At 39.5% G+C, this 12,078-nt stretch overlaps 1 protein-coding gene across 7 annotated transcripts in view; it reads right to left on the reverse strand.

Annotated features, from left to right (window-relative positions):
* Nucleotides 1-12,078, reverse strand: part of CFAP20DC (CFAP20 domain containing) — a 282,945-nt gene that overhangs the window by 129,080 nt on the left and 141,787 nt on the right. The window lies entirely within an intron of this gene.

Here is a 12,078-nt window from a genome sequence, read left to right on the forward strand (position 1 = left end):
GGGATGGCAAATAAGAACATAAAGATGCTCATCATTAGTAATTATCAAGGAAATGCAAATCAAAAACCACAATGAGATACCACTCATTGGTACTGGATATAATACCCGCTGGTTTGAATATAAAGTGTTACTACTATTTTGGAAAATAATTTGGCATTTCTTAAAAAGCTACCATATAATCCAACCATCCCTCTCCTAGGCATTTACCCAAGACAAATGAAAGCTTATGCCCATTCAAAGACTTCTACACAACTGTTCACAGCAGTATTATTTATCCATCAACAAGTAAATGGGTAAACAAAATATGGCATCTCCACACAATGGAGCACTATTCTGCAATGAAAAGGAATGAATTACTTCTACAAACCACATGTGCCTATCTCAAAATAAATTTTAAAATAATTATGCTGAGTGAAAGAAGCCAGACAAAAGGGTATATATATTATATCTCATTTATAAAATTCTAGAAAATGCAAACTAATCTATAATGAGAGATAGCAGATCAGTAAGGATGGGGTTGGGAGGAAGGGATTATGAAGATTATGAGGAAACCTCTGGGAATGATGAATATGCTCACTCTCCTGATTGTGGTGGTTTCACGTTTGTGTGTGTACCTTTTTTTTTTTTTTTTTAATTTTTACAAGAGATAAATAGACTGACTCCAAGCACTGTAAACGGATGACCACAACAAAAGCAACAATGAAGCAAATTACTAGTTTTGATTTGTGCTTAGTGGACCACTGTAACTTGGCATTAGTAGCTGCATGCTCAACTTCAATAACCAGATCTGATTCACTAGTTCAGTTAAAGTGGGGTCCCGTTAATGAAAATAAGATCATCAGAGTCTGCAGTCCTCTGCAGACTAACAGTCATTAACTGACGTGCACTGGGAATTGACAAAGTGAACAGTGCAAATGTGTGGTAACATTGACTTTTTGGAAACACAATTATTTTATTAATTTCATTAAATGCTCTTGATCAAGTTATACAGCATTCAAAAAAATGAACTCTAAAACAGAAGTTTCAAAGTTTCCTTTTTAGCTTGGGTGAACATGCCAGAAAGCATCCACAGGAAGCAGCTACTTCCTTCTGTAGCAGCATCATTGGGATCTCTTAATTCGTGCATTTATAATTAAATATCACAATTTACATGAGTACTGTAAGTAAGTTACAAGAACACACAGTCACTTTTCATGCAATTCAAATCTCACCATGGGGAGTCCATATTTTAGAAAGACACAAAAACAAATAGTTCAAATGAAGAAATACCTCCTGGCTTTTCCATGATTAAAAAGTCTGTCCTTGGGCATTTGTCATTAGCTACACCTTTCACATAAAATCTCTCACACAGAGAACAGTAATTTTTATTATAATCACTTATAGTAAGGTTCAAAGCCTACAAATGTCAAAATTAGCAATTGAAAAGTATTTGTAGAGGGACTTCCCTGGTGGTGCAGTGGTTAAGAATCCGCCTGCCAATGCAGGGGACACGGGTTTGAGCCCTGGTCCGGGAAGATCCCACATGCCGCGGAGCAACTAAGCCTGTGCGCCACAACTACTGAGCCTGCACTCTAGAGCCTACGAGCCACAACTATTGAGCTCGTGTGCCACAACTACTGAAGCCCGAGTGCCTAGGGCCTGTGCGCCACAACAAGAGAAGCCACCTCAATGAGAAGCCCGCACACTGCAACGAAGAGTAGCCCCTGCTCGCCGCAACTAGAGAAAGCCCGCACGCAGCAACGAAGACCAAAAGCAGCCAAAAAAAAACCAACAAAAAAAACAGTATTTGTAGAAAGAGAACTACAGAGTTCGATGTATGTTTATGTAATCTTAGCTGCTGTACATGTGCAATGAGATTTACTTCAGAGGAACAATCATAAACCCTAGGGTTATAAATGAATATAAGTATAATTGAGATTCACAGGACAGAAGAATATGCTTTCTGATGGTGATTATTAATTTTCTGTATATATGACTCAAATTGACTATCCTTATGCTGAAAGCCCATTTATGGAATTTGCAAAATATGCACTAATATCCTCTTCTACAAGGTGGGATCAAACACAGCCTATGAAAAAGTTTGTTTAATTATAATATTGAGTTAATGATGCATTTAATATTTATTCAAATTTCTCTTTACTCTCTGGCATTATAAGTGTCCTTGAACTTTAAAAAGAAAGACATTTAAAATATCTGGATATAGACTTATAGTTTCATTTAAAGACACAATTCTTAAAACATTAAGCTAGAGAGACAGAAGAAAAAAAGAGCATTTACAACTGTAAAGAGTTACCTGATAGGCTCTTCAGTCATTTCTGTTATGGAAAGCTATCACAGCCTATTAGATACAGACAGAGTGTTTGGTTATCGAAAACACTCTTACTCATTGTATTCTGTGGAGAATTTTCCATTAAGATTGAACTGTGACCTGAGGTATTTACAGTGGCTATCTGGGTAGTGAGAACTTTTTCATCCTTTTATATACAGGTATTTTCCAAAGGTTCTGTAAAGAACATAGATTGTATATATTCTCTTTCCCTCCCTATCTAAATATAGTGTATATAATAAATACACAAATTCTCACTACCTGTGTCCTCACTGCTATCACAAATTCTTGCCTAAAATTGGCAATTGTGGAAGGTGATGGGAATATGGGGGGGGGTTCATTATGTATTCTCTCTACTTTTCTGTAAGTTTGGAAATTTCATAATACAGGGTTTAAAAATGTAGTGCCTATTTACACAAAATCCTCTCCCAGGGTTTATACTGTAAAAGTTATAAAATGGTCCCAATTCTCTAGGAATATACAATTTAGGACATATGATGCTGATGCGGATTTACATACAGAAAATACACCAAGAATAAATGAATAGTGGATAAACATAGAAAGAGTAAAAGTGAGTCTGTTTTTGCCACTCATTCATCTCATCATGGTTATCTCCTTTCTCCTCTTTCTACTTTGACCTCTCTCAAACTTTGACCACTCTCCCTTCCCCATCTGTTATCTGAGAACCAATAAGCCCTGCCAGTTTCCCCACTGTGGTTTCTCTCAGGGTCATCACTTTCCATTTTCACAGCCACTAGTCATTTTATGCCTAGATGGCTGCAAAGACATCTTAGTTGTAATCCTTAATCTCTGGTCTCACTTGACTTAAAAATTCATCTTGAAGCCTGACGTCAAGTTCAACTTCCTAATAAAGAAGTTATAATTTCTCTATTTTAGGAATATAAGGCACACTCTTCTCATAGTCTTTCAACACAGCCCTCCTGCTCAGAGGCCATTCCTGTTATTGATCCCTCAGGAAACTCATCCATGCATTTTGCTGTCTCCTTGTCTTTGCTCACTCTTCTGCACCATCTTACACTTCCATAAATCTTTATTTATTATAAATACTTACATGAGTATTTACTGAATAGTTTCAAGATCTACTTCTTCCTCCATAACTGTCCTATTTGACCGTCCTCTGAATTACTTCAGTATGTATGAGTGTCATCTGACCCACAAAACCTTTGTGGGGATAAGTGATCTAGTCTCTCATTCAGGGCTCTCAACCCTGGCTGCATGTCAGAATTGCTGGAGAAGTTAACAAAAAATCCAGCCTAGGACAATTAAATCAGAATCTCTAGGGGTAAAGCATAGACATTAGGAAAAAAGATGTCTTTTATACCAGTTATTTTAATTTTATTTCTTATTTTTTTTAACATCTTTATTGGAGTATAATAGCTTTACAATGGTGTGTTAGTTTCTGCTTTATAACAAAGTGAATCAGTTATACATATACATATATCCCCATATCTCTTCCCTCCTGCGTCTCCCTCCCTCCCATCCTCCCTATCCCACCCCTCTAGGTGGTCACAAAGCACCGAGCTGATCTCCCTGTGCTATGCGGCTGCTTCCCACTAGCTATCTATTTTACATTTGGTAGTGTATATATGTCCATGCCACGCTCTCACTTTGTCCCAGCTTACCCCTCCCCCTCCCCGTGTCCTCAAGTCCATTCTCTAGTAGGTCTGCATCTTTATTCCCATCCTGCCCCTAGGTTCTTCATGACCATTTTTTTTTTCCTCTTAGATTCCATATGTATGTGTTAGCATATGGTATTTGTTTTTCTCTTTCTGACTTACTTCACTCTGTATGACAGACTCTAGGTCCATCCACCTCACTACAAATAACTCAATTTCGTTTCTTTATATGGCTGAGTAATATTCCATTGTATATATGTGCCACATCTTCTTTATCCATTCATCAGTTGACAGACACTTAGGTTGCTTCCATGTCCTGGCTATTGTAAATAGAGCTGCAATAAACATTGTGGTACATGACTCTTTTTGAATTATGGTTTTCTCAGGGTATATGCTCAGTAGTGGGACTGCTGGGTCGTAAGGTAGTTCTATTTTTAGTTTTTTAAGGAACCTCCATACTGTTCTCCATAGTGGCTGTATCAAGTTACATTCCCACCAACAGTGCAACAGGGTTCCCTTTTCTCCACACCCTCTCCAGCATTTATTGTTTGTAGATTTTTTGATGATGGCCATTCTGACCGGTGTGAGATGATATCTCATTGTAGTTTTGATTTGCATTTCTCTAATGAATAATGATGTTGAGCATTCTTTCATGTGTTTGTTGGCAATCTGTATATCTTCTTTGGAGAAGTGTCTGTTTAGGTCTTCTGCCAATTTTTGGATTGGGTTGTTTGTTGTTTTTGATATTGAGCTGCATGAGCTGCTTGTAAATTTTGGAGATTAATCCTCTGTCAGTTGCTTCATTTGCAAATATTTTCTCCCATTCTGTGGGTTGTCTTTTTGTCTTGTTTATGGTTTCCTTTGCTGTGAAAACCTTTTAGGTTTCATTAGGTCCCATTTGTTCATTTTTGTTTTTACTTCCATTTCTCTGGGAGGTGGGTCAGAAAGGATCTTGCTGTGATTTACGTCATGGAGTGTTCTGCCTCTGTTTTCCTCTAAGAGTTTAATAGTGTCTGGCCTTACATTTAGGTCTTTAATCCATTTTGAGTTTATTTTTGTGTATGGTGTTAGGGAGTGTTCTAATTTCATTATTTTACATGTAGCTGTCCAGTTTTCCCAGCACCACTTACTGAAGAGGCTGTCTATTCTCCACTGTATATTCTTGCCTCCTTTATCAAAGATAAGGTGACTATATGTGCGTGGGTTTCTCTCTGGGCTTTCTATCCTGTTCCATGGATCTATATTTCTGTTTTTGTGCCAGTACCATACCGTCTTGATTACTATAGCTTTGTAGCATAGTCTGACATCATAGAGCCTGATTCCTCTAGCTCCGTTTTTCTTTCTCAAGATTGCTTTGGCTATTCGGGGTCTTTTGTGTTTCCATACAAATTGTGAGATTTTTTTGTTCTAGTTCTGTGAAAAATGCCAGTAGTAGTTTGATAGGGATTGCACTGAATCTGTAGATTGCTTTGGGTAATACAGTCATTTTCACAATGTTGATTCTTCCAATCCAAGAACATGGTATATCTCTCCATCTATTCGTATCATCTTTAATTTCTTTCATCAGTGTCTTATAGTTTTCTGCATACAGGTCTTTTGTCTCCTTAGGTAGGTTTATTCCTAGATATTTTATTCTTCTGGTTGCAGTGGTAAATGGGAGTGTTTTCTTAATTTCACTTTCAGATTTTTCATCATTAGTGTATAGGAATGCAAGAGATTTCTGTGCATTAATTTTGTATCCTGCTACATTACCCAATTCATTGATTAGCTCTAGAAGTTTTCTGGTAGCATCTTTAGGATTCTCTATGTATAGCATCATGTCATCTGCAAACAGTGACAGCTTTACCTCTTCTTTTCCGATTTGGGTTCCTTTTATTCTTTTTTCTTCTCTGATTGCTGTGGCTAAAACTTCCAAAACTATGTTGAATAATAGTGGTGAGAGTGGGCAACCTTGTCTTATTCCTGATCTTAGTGGAAATGGTTTCAGTTTTTCACCATTGAGGATGATGTTGGCTGTGGGTTTGTCATATATGGCCTTTATTAGGTTGGGGTAAGCTCCCTCTATGCCTACTTTCTGGAGGGTTTTTACCATAAATGGGTGTTGAATTTTGTCAAAAGCTTTCTCTGCATCTATTGAGATGATCATATGGTTTTTCTCCATCAATTTGTTAATATGGTGTATCACGTTGATTGATTTGCATATATTGAAGAATCCTTGCATTCCTGGGATAAACCCCACTTGATCATAATGTACGATCCTTTTAATGTGCTGTTGGATTCTGTGTGCTAGTATTTTGTTGAGGATTTTTGCATCTATGTTCATCAGTGATTTTGGCCTGTAGTTTTCTTTCTTTGTGACATTTTTGTCTGGTTTTGGTATCAGAGTGATGGTGGCCTCGTAGAATGAGTTTGGGAGTGTTCCTCCCTCTGCTATATTTTGGAAGAGTTTGAGAAGGATAGGTGTTAGCTCTTCTCTAAATGTTTGATAGAATTCGCCTGTGAAGCCATCTGGTCCTGGGCTTTCGTTTGTTGGAAGATTTTTAATCACAGTTTCAATTTCAGTGCTTGTGATTGGTCTGTTCATATTTTCTATTTCTTTCTGGTTCAGTCTCGGAAGGTTGTGCTTTTGTAAGAATTTGTCCATTTCTTCCAGGTTGTCCATTTTATTGGCATAGAGTTGCTTGTAGAAATCGCTCATGATCCTTTGTATTTCTGCAGTGTCAGTTGTTACTTCTCCTTTTTCATTTCTAATTCTATTGATTTGAGTCTTCTCCCTTTTCTTCTTGATGAGTCTGGCTAGTGGTTTATCAATTTTCTTTATCTTCTCAAAGAACCAGCTTTTAGTTTTATTGATCTTTGCTATCGCTTCCTTCATTTCTTTTTCATTTATTTCTGATCTGATCTTTATGATTTCTTTCCTTCTGCTAACTTTGGGGTTTTTTGTTCTTCTTTCTCTAATTGCTTTAGGTGTAAGGTTAGGTTGTTTATTTGAGATGTTTCTTGTTTCTTAACGTAGGATTGTATTGCTATAAACTTCCCCCTTAGAACTGCTTTTCTGCATCCCATAGGTTTTGGGTTGTTGTGTTTTCACTGTCATTTGTTTCTAGGTATTTTTTGATTTCCTCTTTGATTTCTTCAGTGATCTCTTGGTTATTAAGTAGTGTATTGTTTAGCTTCCATCTGTTTGTATTTTTTACAGATTTTTTCCTGTAATTGATATCTAGTCTCATAGCGTAGTGGTCGGACAAGATACTTGATACGATTTCAATTTTCTTACATTTACCAAGGCTTGATTTGTGACCCAAGATAAGATCTATCCTGGGGAATGTTCCATGAGCACTTGAGAAGAAAGTGTATTCTGTTGTTTTTGGATGGAATGTCCTATAAATATCAATTAAGTCCATCTTGTTTAATGTATCATTTAAAGCTTGTGTTTCCTTATTTATTTGCATTTTGGATGATCTGTCCATTGGTGAAAGTGGGGTGTTAAAGTCCCCTACTATGATTGTGTTACTGTCGATTTCCCCTTTTATGGCTGTTTAGCATTTGCCTTATGTGTTGAGGTGCTCCTATGTTGGGTGCATAAATATTTACAATTGTTATATCTTCTTCTTGGATTGATCCCTCGATCATTATATAGTGTCCTTCTTTGTCTCTTGTAATAGTCTTTGTTTTAAAGTCTATTTTGTCTGATATGAGAATTGCTACTCCAGCTTTCTTTGATTTCCGTATGCATGGAGTATCTTTTTCCATCCCCTCACTTTCAGTCTGTATGTGTCCCTAGGTCTGAAGTGGGTCTCTTGTAGACAGCATATATACGGGTCTTGTTTTTGTTTCCATTCAGCCAGTCTACGTCTTTTGGTTGGAGCATTTAATCAATTTACATTTAAGGTAATTATCAATATGTATGTTCCTATTCCCATTTTCTTAATTGTTTTGGGTTTGTTATTGTAGGTCTTTTCCTTCTTTTGTGTTTCCTGCCTAGAGAAGTTCCTTTAGCATTTGTTGTAAAGCTGGTTTGGTGGTCCTGAATTCTCTTAGCTTTTGCTTGTCTGTAAAGGTTTTAATTTCTCCTTCGAATCTGAATGAGATCCTTGCTTGGTAGAGTAATCTTCGTTGTAGGTTTTTCCTCTTCATCACTTTAAATATATCCTGCCACTCCCTTCTGGCTTGGAGTTTCTGCTGTAAGATCAGCTGTTAACCTTATGGGGATTCCCTTGTATGTTATTTGTTGTTTTTCCCTTGCTGCTTTTAATATTTTTTCTTTGTATTTAATTTTTGATAGTTTAGTATGTATCTTGGTGTGTTTCCCCTTGGATTTATCCTGTATGGGACTCTCTGTGCTTCCTGGACTTGATTGATTATTTGCTTTCCCATATTAGGGAAGTTTTCAAATCTAATCTCTTGAAATATTTTCTCAGTCCCTTTCTTTTTCTCTCTTCTTCTGGGACCCCTATAATTCGAATGTTGGTGCGTTTAATGTTGTCCCAGAGGTCTCTGAGACTGTCCTCAATTGTCTTCATTTTTTTTTCTTTATTCTTCTCTGCAGTAGCTATTTCCACTATTTTATCTTCCAGGTCACTTATCCGTTCTTCTGCCTCTGTTATTCTGCTATTGATCCCTTCTAGAGAATTTTAAATTTCATTTATTGTGTTGTTCATCACTGTTTGTTAGCTCTTTAGTTCTTCTAGGTCCTTGTTAAACGTTTCTTGTATTTTCTCCATTCTATTTCCAAGATTTTGGATCATCTTTAGTATCATTACTCTGAATTCTTTTTCATGTAGACTGCCTATTTCCTCTTCATTTGTTAGGTCTGGTGGGCTTTTACCTTGCTCCTTCATGTGCTGTGTGTTTCTCTGTCTTCTCATTTTGCTTAACTTACTGTGTTTGGGGTCTCCTTTTCGCAGGCTGCAGGTTCGTAGTTCCCATTGTTTTTGGTGTCTGCCCCCAGTGGTAAGGTTTGTTGAGTGGGTTGTGTAGGCTTCCTGGTGGAGGGGACCGGTGCCTGTTGTCTGGTGAATGAGGCTGGCTCTTGTCTTTCTGGTGGGCAGGTCCACGTCTAGTGGTGTGTTTTGGGGTGTCTGTGGCCTTATTATGATTTTAGGCAGCCTCTCTGCTCATGGGTGGGGTTGTGTTCCTGTCTTGCTAGTTGTTTGGCATAGGGTGTCCAGCACTGGAGCTTGCTGGTTGTTGAGTGGAGCTGGGTCTTGGCGTTGAGATGGAGATCTCTGGGAGATTTTCGCCGTTTGATATTACGTGGAGCTGGGAGGTCTCTTGTGTACCAATGCCCTGAACTTGGGTCTCCCACCTCAGAGGCACAGCCCTGACACCTGGCTGGAGAACCAAGAGCCTGTCATCCACACGGCTCAGAATAAAAGGGAGAAAAAAAAGAAAGAAAGAAAGAGGAAGATAAAATAAAATAAAATAAAATAAAATGTTATTAAATTAAAAAATAAAAAATTATTAAAAATTTTTTAAAAAAGTAATTAAAAAAAAAAGAAAGAAGAGAGCAACCAAACCAAAAAACAAATCCACCAATGATAACAAGCGCTAAAAACTATACTAAAAAAAAAAAAGAAAAAAAGAAGAAAAACAAACCCTAGAGAGAACCCTACGACAAATGGTAAAAGCAAAGCTATACAGACAAAATCACGGACAGAAGCATACACATACACACTCACAAAAAGAGAAAAAGGGAAAAAAAATATATATATTGTTGCTCCCAAAGTCCACCTCCTCAATTTGGGATGATTTGTTGTCTATTCAGGTATTCCACAGATGCAGGGTACATCAAGTTGATTATGGAGATTTAATCCGCTGCTTCTGAGGCTGCTGGGAGGGATTTCCCTTTCTCTTCTTTGTTCGCACAGCTCCTGGGGTTCAGCCCCGCCTCTGCGTGTAGGTCGCCTGAGGGCATCTGTTCTTTGCTCAGACAGGATGGGGTTAAAAGAGCAGCTGATTTGGGGGCTCTGGCTCACTCAGGCCGGTGGGAGGGAGGGGTACAGATGCGGGGTGAGCCTGCGGCGGCAGAGGCCAGCGTGATGTTGCACCAGCCTGAGGTGTGCCGTGTGTTCTCCCAGGGAAGTTGTCCCTGGATCATGGGACCCTGGAAGTGGCGGCTGCACAGGCTCCCGGGGGGGGGAGGTGTGGATAGTGACCTGTGCTTGCACACAGGCTTCTTGGTGGCTGCAGCAGCAGCCTTAGTGTCTCAGGCCCATCTCTAGTGTCCGTGCTGATAGCCGCGGCTCGCGCCCGTCTCTGGAGCTTGTTTAGGCGGCACTCTTAATCCCGTCTGCCAACGCACCAGGAAACAAAGAGGGAAGAAAAAGTCTCTTGCCTCTTCGGCAGTTCCAGACCTTTTCCCGGACTCCCTCCCAGCTAGCTGTGGTGCAGTAGCCCCCTTCAGGTTGTGTTCATGCAGCCAACCCCAGTCCTCTCCCTGGGATCCGACCTCCGAAGCCCGAGCCTCAGCTCCCAGGCCCCGCCCGCCCCGGCGGGTGAGCAGAGAAGCCTCTCGGGCTGGTGAGTGCTGGTCGGCACCGATCCTCTGTGTGGGAATCTCTCCGCTTTGTCCTCCGCACCCCGTTGCTGCTCTCTCCTCCGTGGCTCCGAAGCTTCCCCCCTCCGCCACCCACAGTCTCCGCCCATGAAGGGGCTCCCTGGTGTGTAGAAACCTTTCCTCTTTCACAGCTCCCTCCCACTGGTGCAGGTCCTGTCCCTATTCTTTTGTCTCTGTTTTTTTTGCCCTACCCAGGTATCTGGGGAGTTTCTTGCCTTTTGGGAGGTCTGAGGTCTTCTGCCAGCGTTCAGTAGGTGTTCTGTAGGAGTTGTTCCACATGTGGATGTATTTCTGATGTATTTGTGGGGAGGAAGGTGATCTCCACGTCTTACTCTTCCGCCATCTTCTCTCCTTCTTTTCTATATCAGTTATTTTTTAAATGTCCCAAGTGATTCTAACATATAGGAAGTTGAGAACCACTCACCTGAATAACAGGTTTCTTGATTTGTAAGTACTATTCATTCATTTGGTCAATAGCTATGGGTATCTATTATAAAGGTAGAAAACTGGCAGCCCTGGCATATTTTGTCTTTGGCCCACAGAGTGTTTTCAAAAAATTTTAGAGTTTAGACAATACTTTAAAATTGGGAGACTTATCGTAAACATTGGGATACCAAGGTCCTCTTGAAAAGAATGAAAGATCTGGCAAGCCTGGGCCTGTGTTCTTGCAAGACAAAAGTTGGCTAGAACTGAACTGCAGGTGCCCCTTCTAGACTGAAAAGGAGAATCCACTTTGCTGTAGTTCTCATCACTCCCTACAGCTCTCTCACAGAGGCTGAGTGTCAATTGCCATGTATTGTATCATTTGCATAGCTGTTAGTATTACTGTTTTAATACTAGAGGACAACTTCTTTGAAGCACTATCTCACGCCTCTCCCCTAACCACCCCCCTCCACTCCCAATAGGGCTCACTGTAGAAATAGAAAATGTTTCTCTGGGTCAAATATCCAGGCATCCAGCCCTCTCTACTCATTTATGTTTTCTGACTGGCTTCTGTGGTAATATGAGTTTGCAGCCCCTGACCTAATATATGGCAAGCACTGTGTTAGATGCTAGGGATATAGAAGAATGAGGTTCAGTGCCATTTTGGAGGAAATCACGCTTAATTGGGGAATGCAGACATATTAATTAAAAAGTACTGCAAAAAAAAAAGAAAGAAAGAAAAAAAAAAGCCATCAAAAGAGGAGAACAATGCTTGTTAGAATAGAAGATGTGGCATTTGAGTTGGATCTAGAAAGATGAATTGGGAGTTTTTTCCAGGCAGAAAGGCAAAGAAGCCATTTTAGGCCAACAAAACAGCAATCCCAAAATACAAACATATGAAAGCCCAGAGAGTGGTCAGAAATTAACACATGGGAAATGAGAGAAAGGGTCTGGAGATGAAACTGTGGAGTAAGTGTGGAATAGAGGAGGTTGGCTTTGTGTGAGTTCCCAAGGGTTTTTTCATTTTGTCTTTAACATAGTGGGAAAGGCATTAAAAGTCTTTAATCAAAGAGTGACACGATCACATTTCTATTTCTATTATCAGAAAGAGAAATCTGACAGCAATGTGAAGA

Source organism: Balaenoptera musculus, chromosome 11 (genome assembly GCF_009873245.2).
Source record: "Balaenoptera musculus isolate JJ_BM4_2016_0621 chromosome 11, mBalMus1.pri.v3, whole genome shotgun sequence".
Lineage (NCBI taxonomy): Eukaryota > Metazoa > Chordata > Mammalia > Artiodactyla > Balaenopteridae > Balaenoptera > Balaenoptera musculus.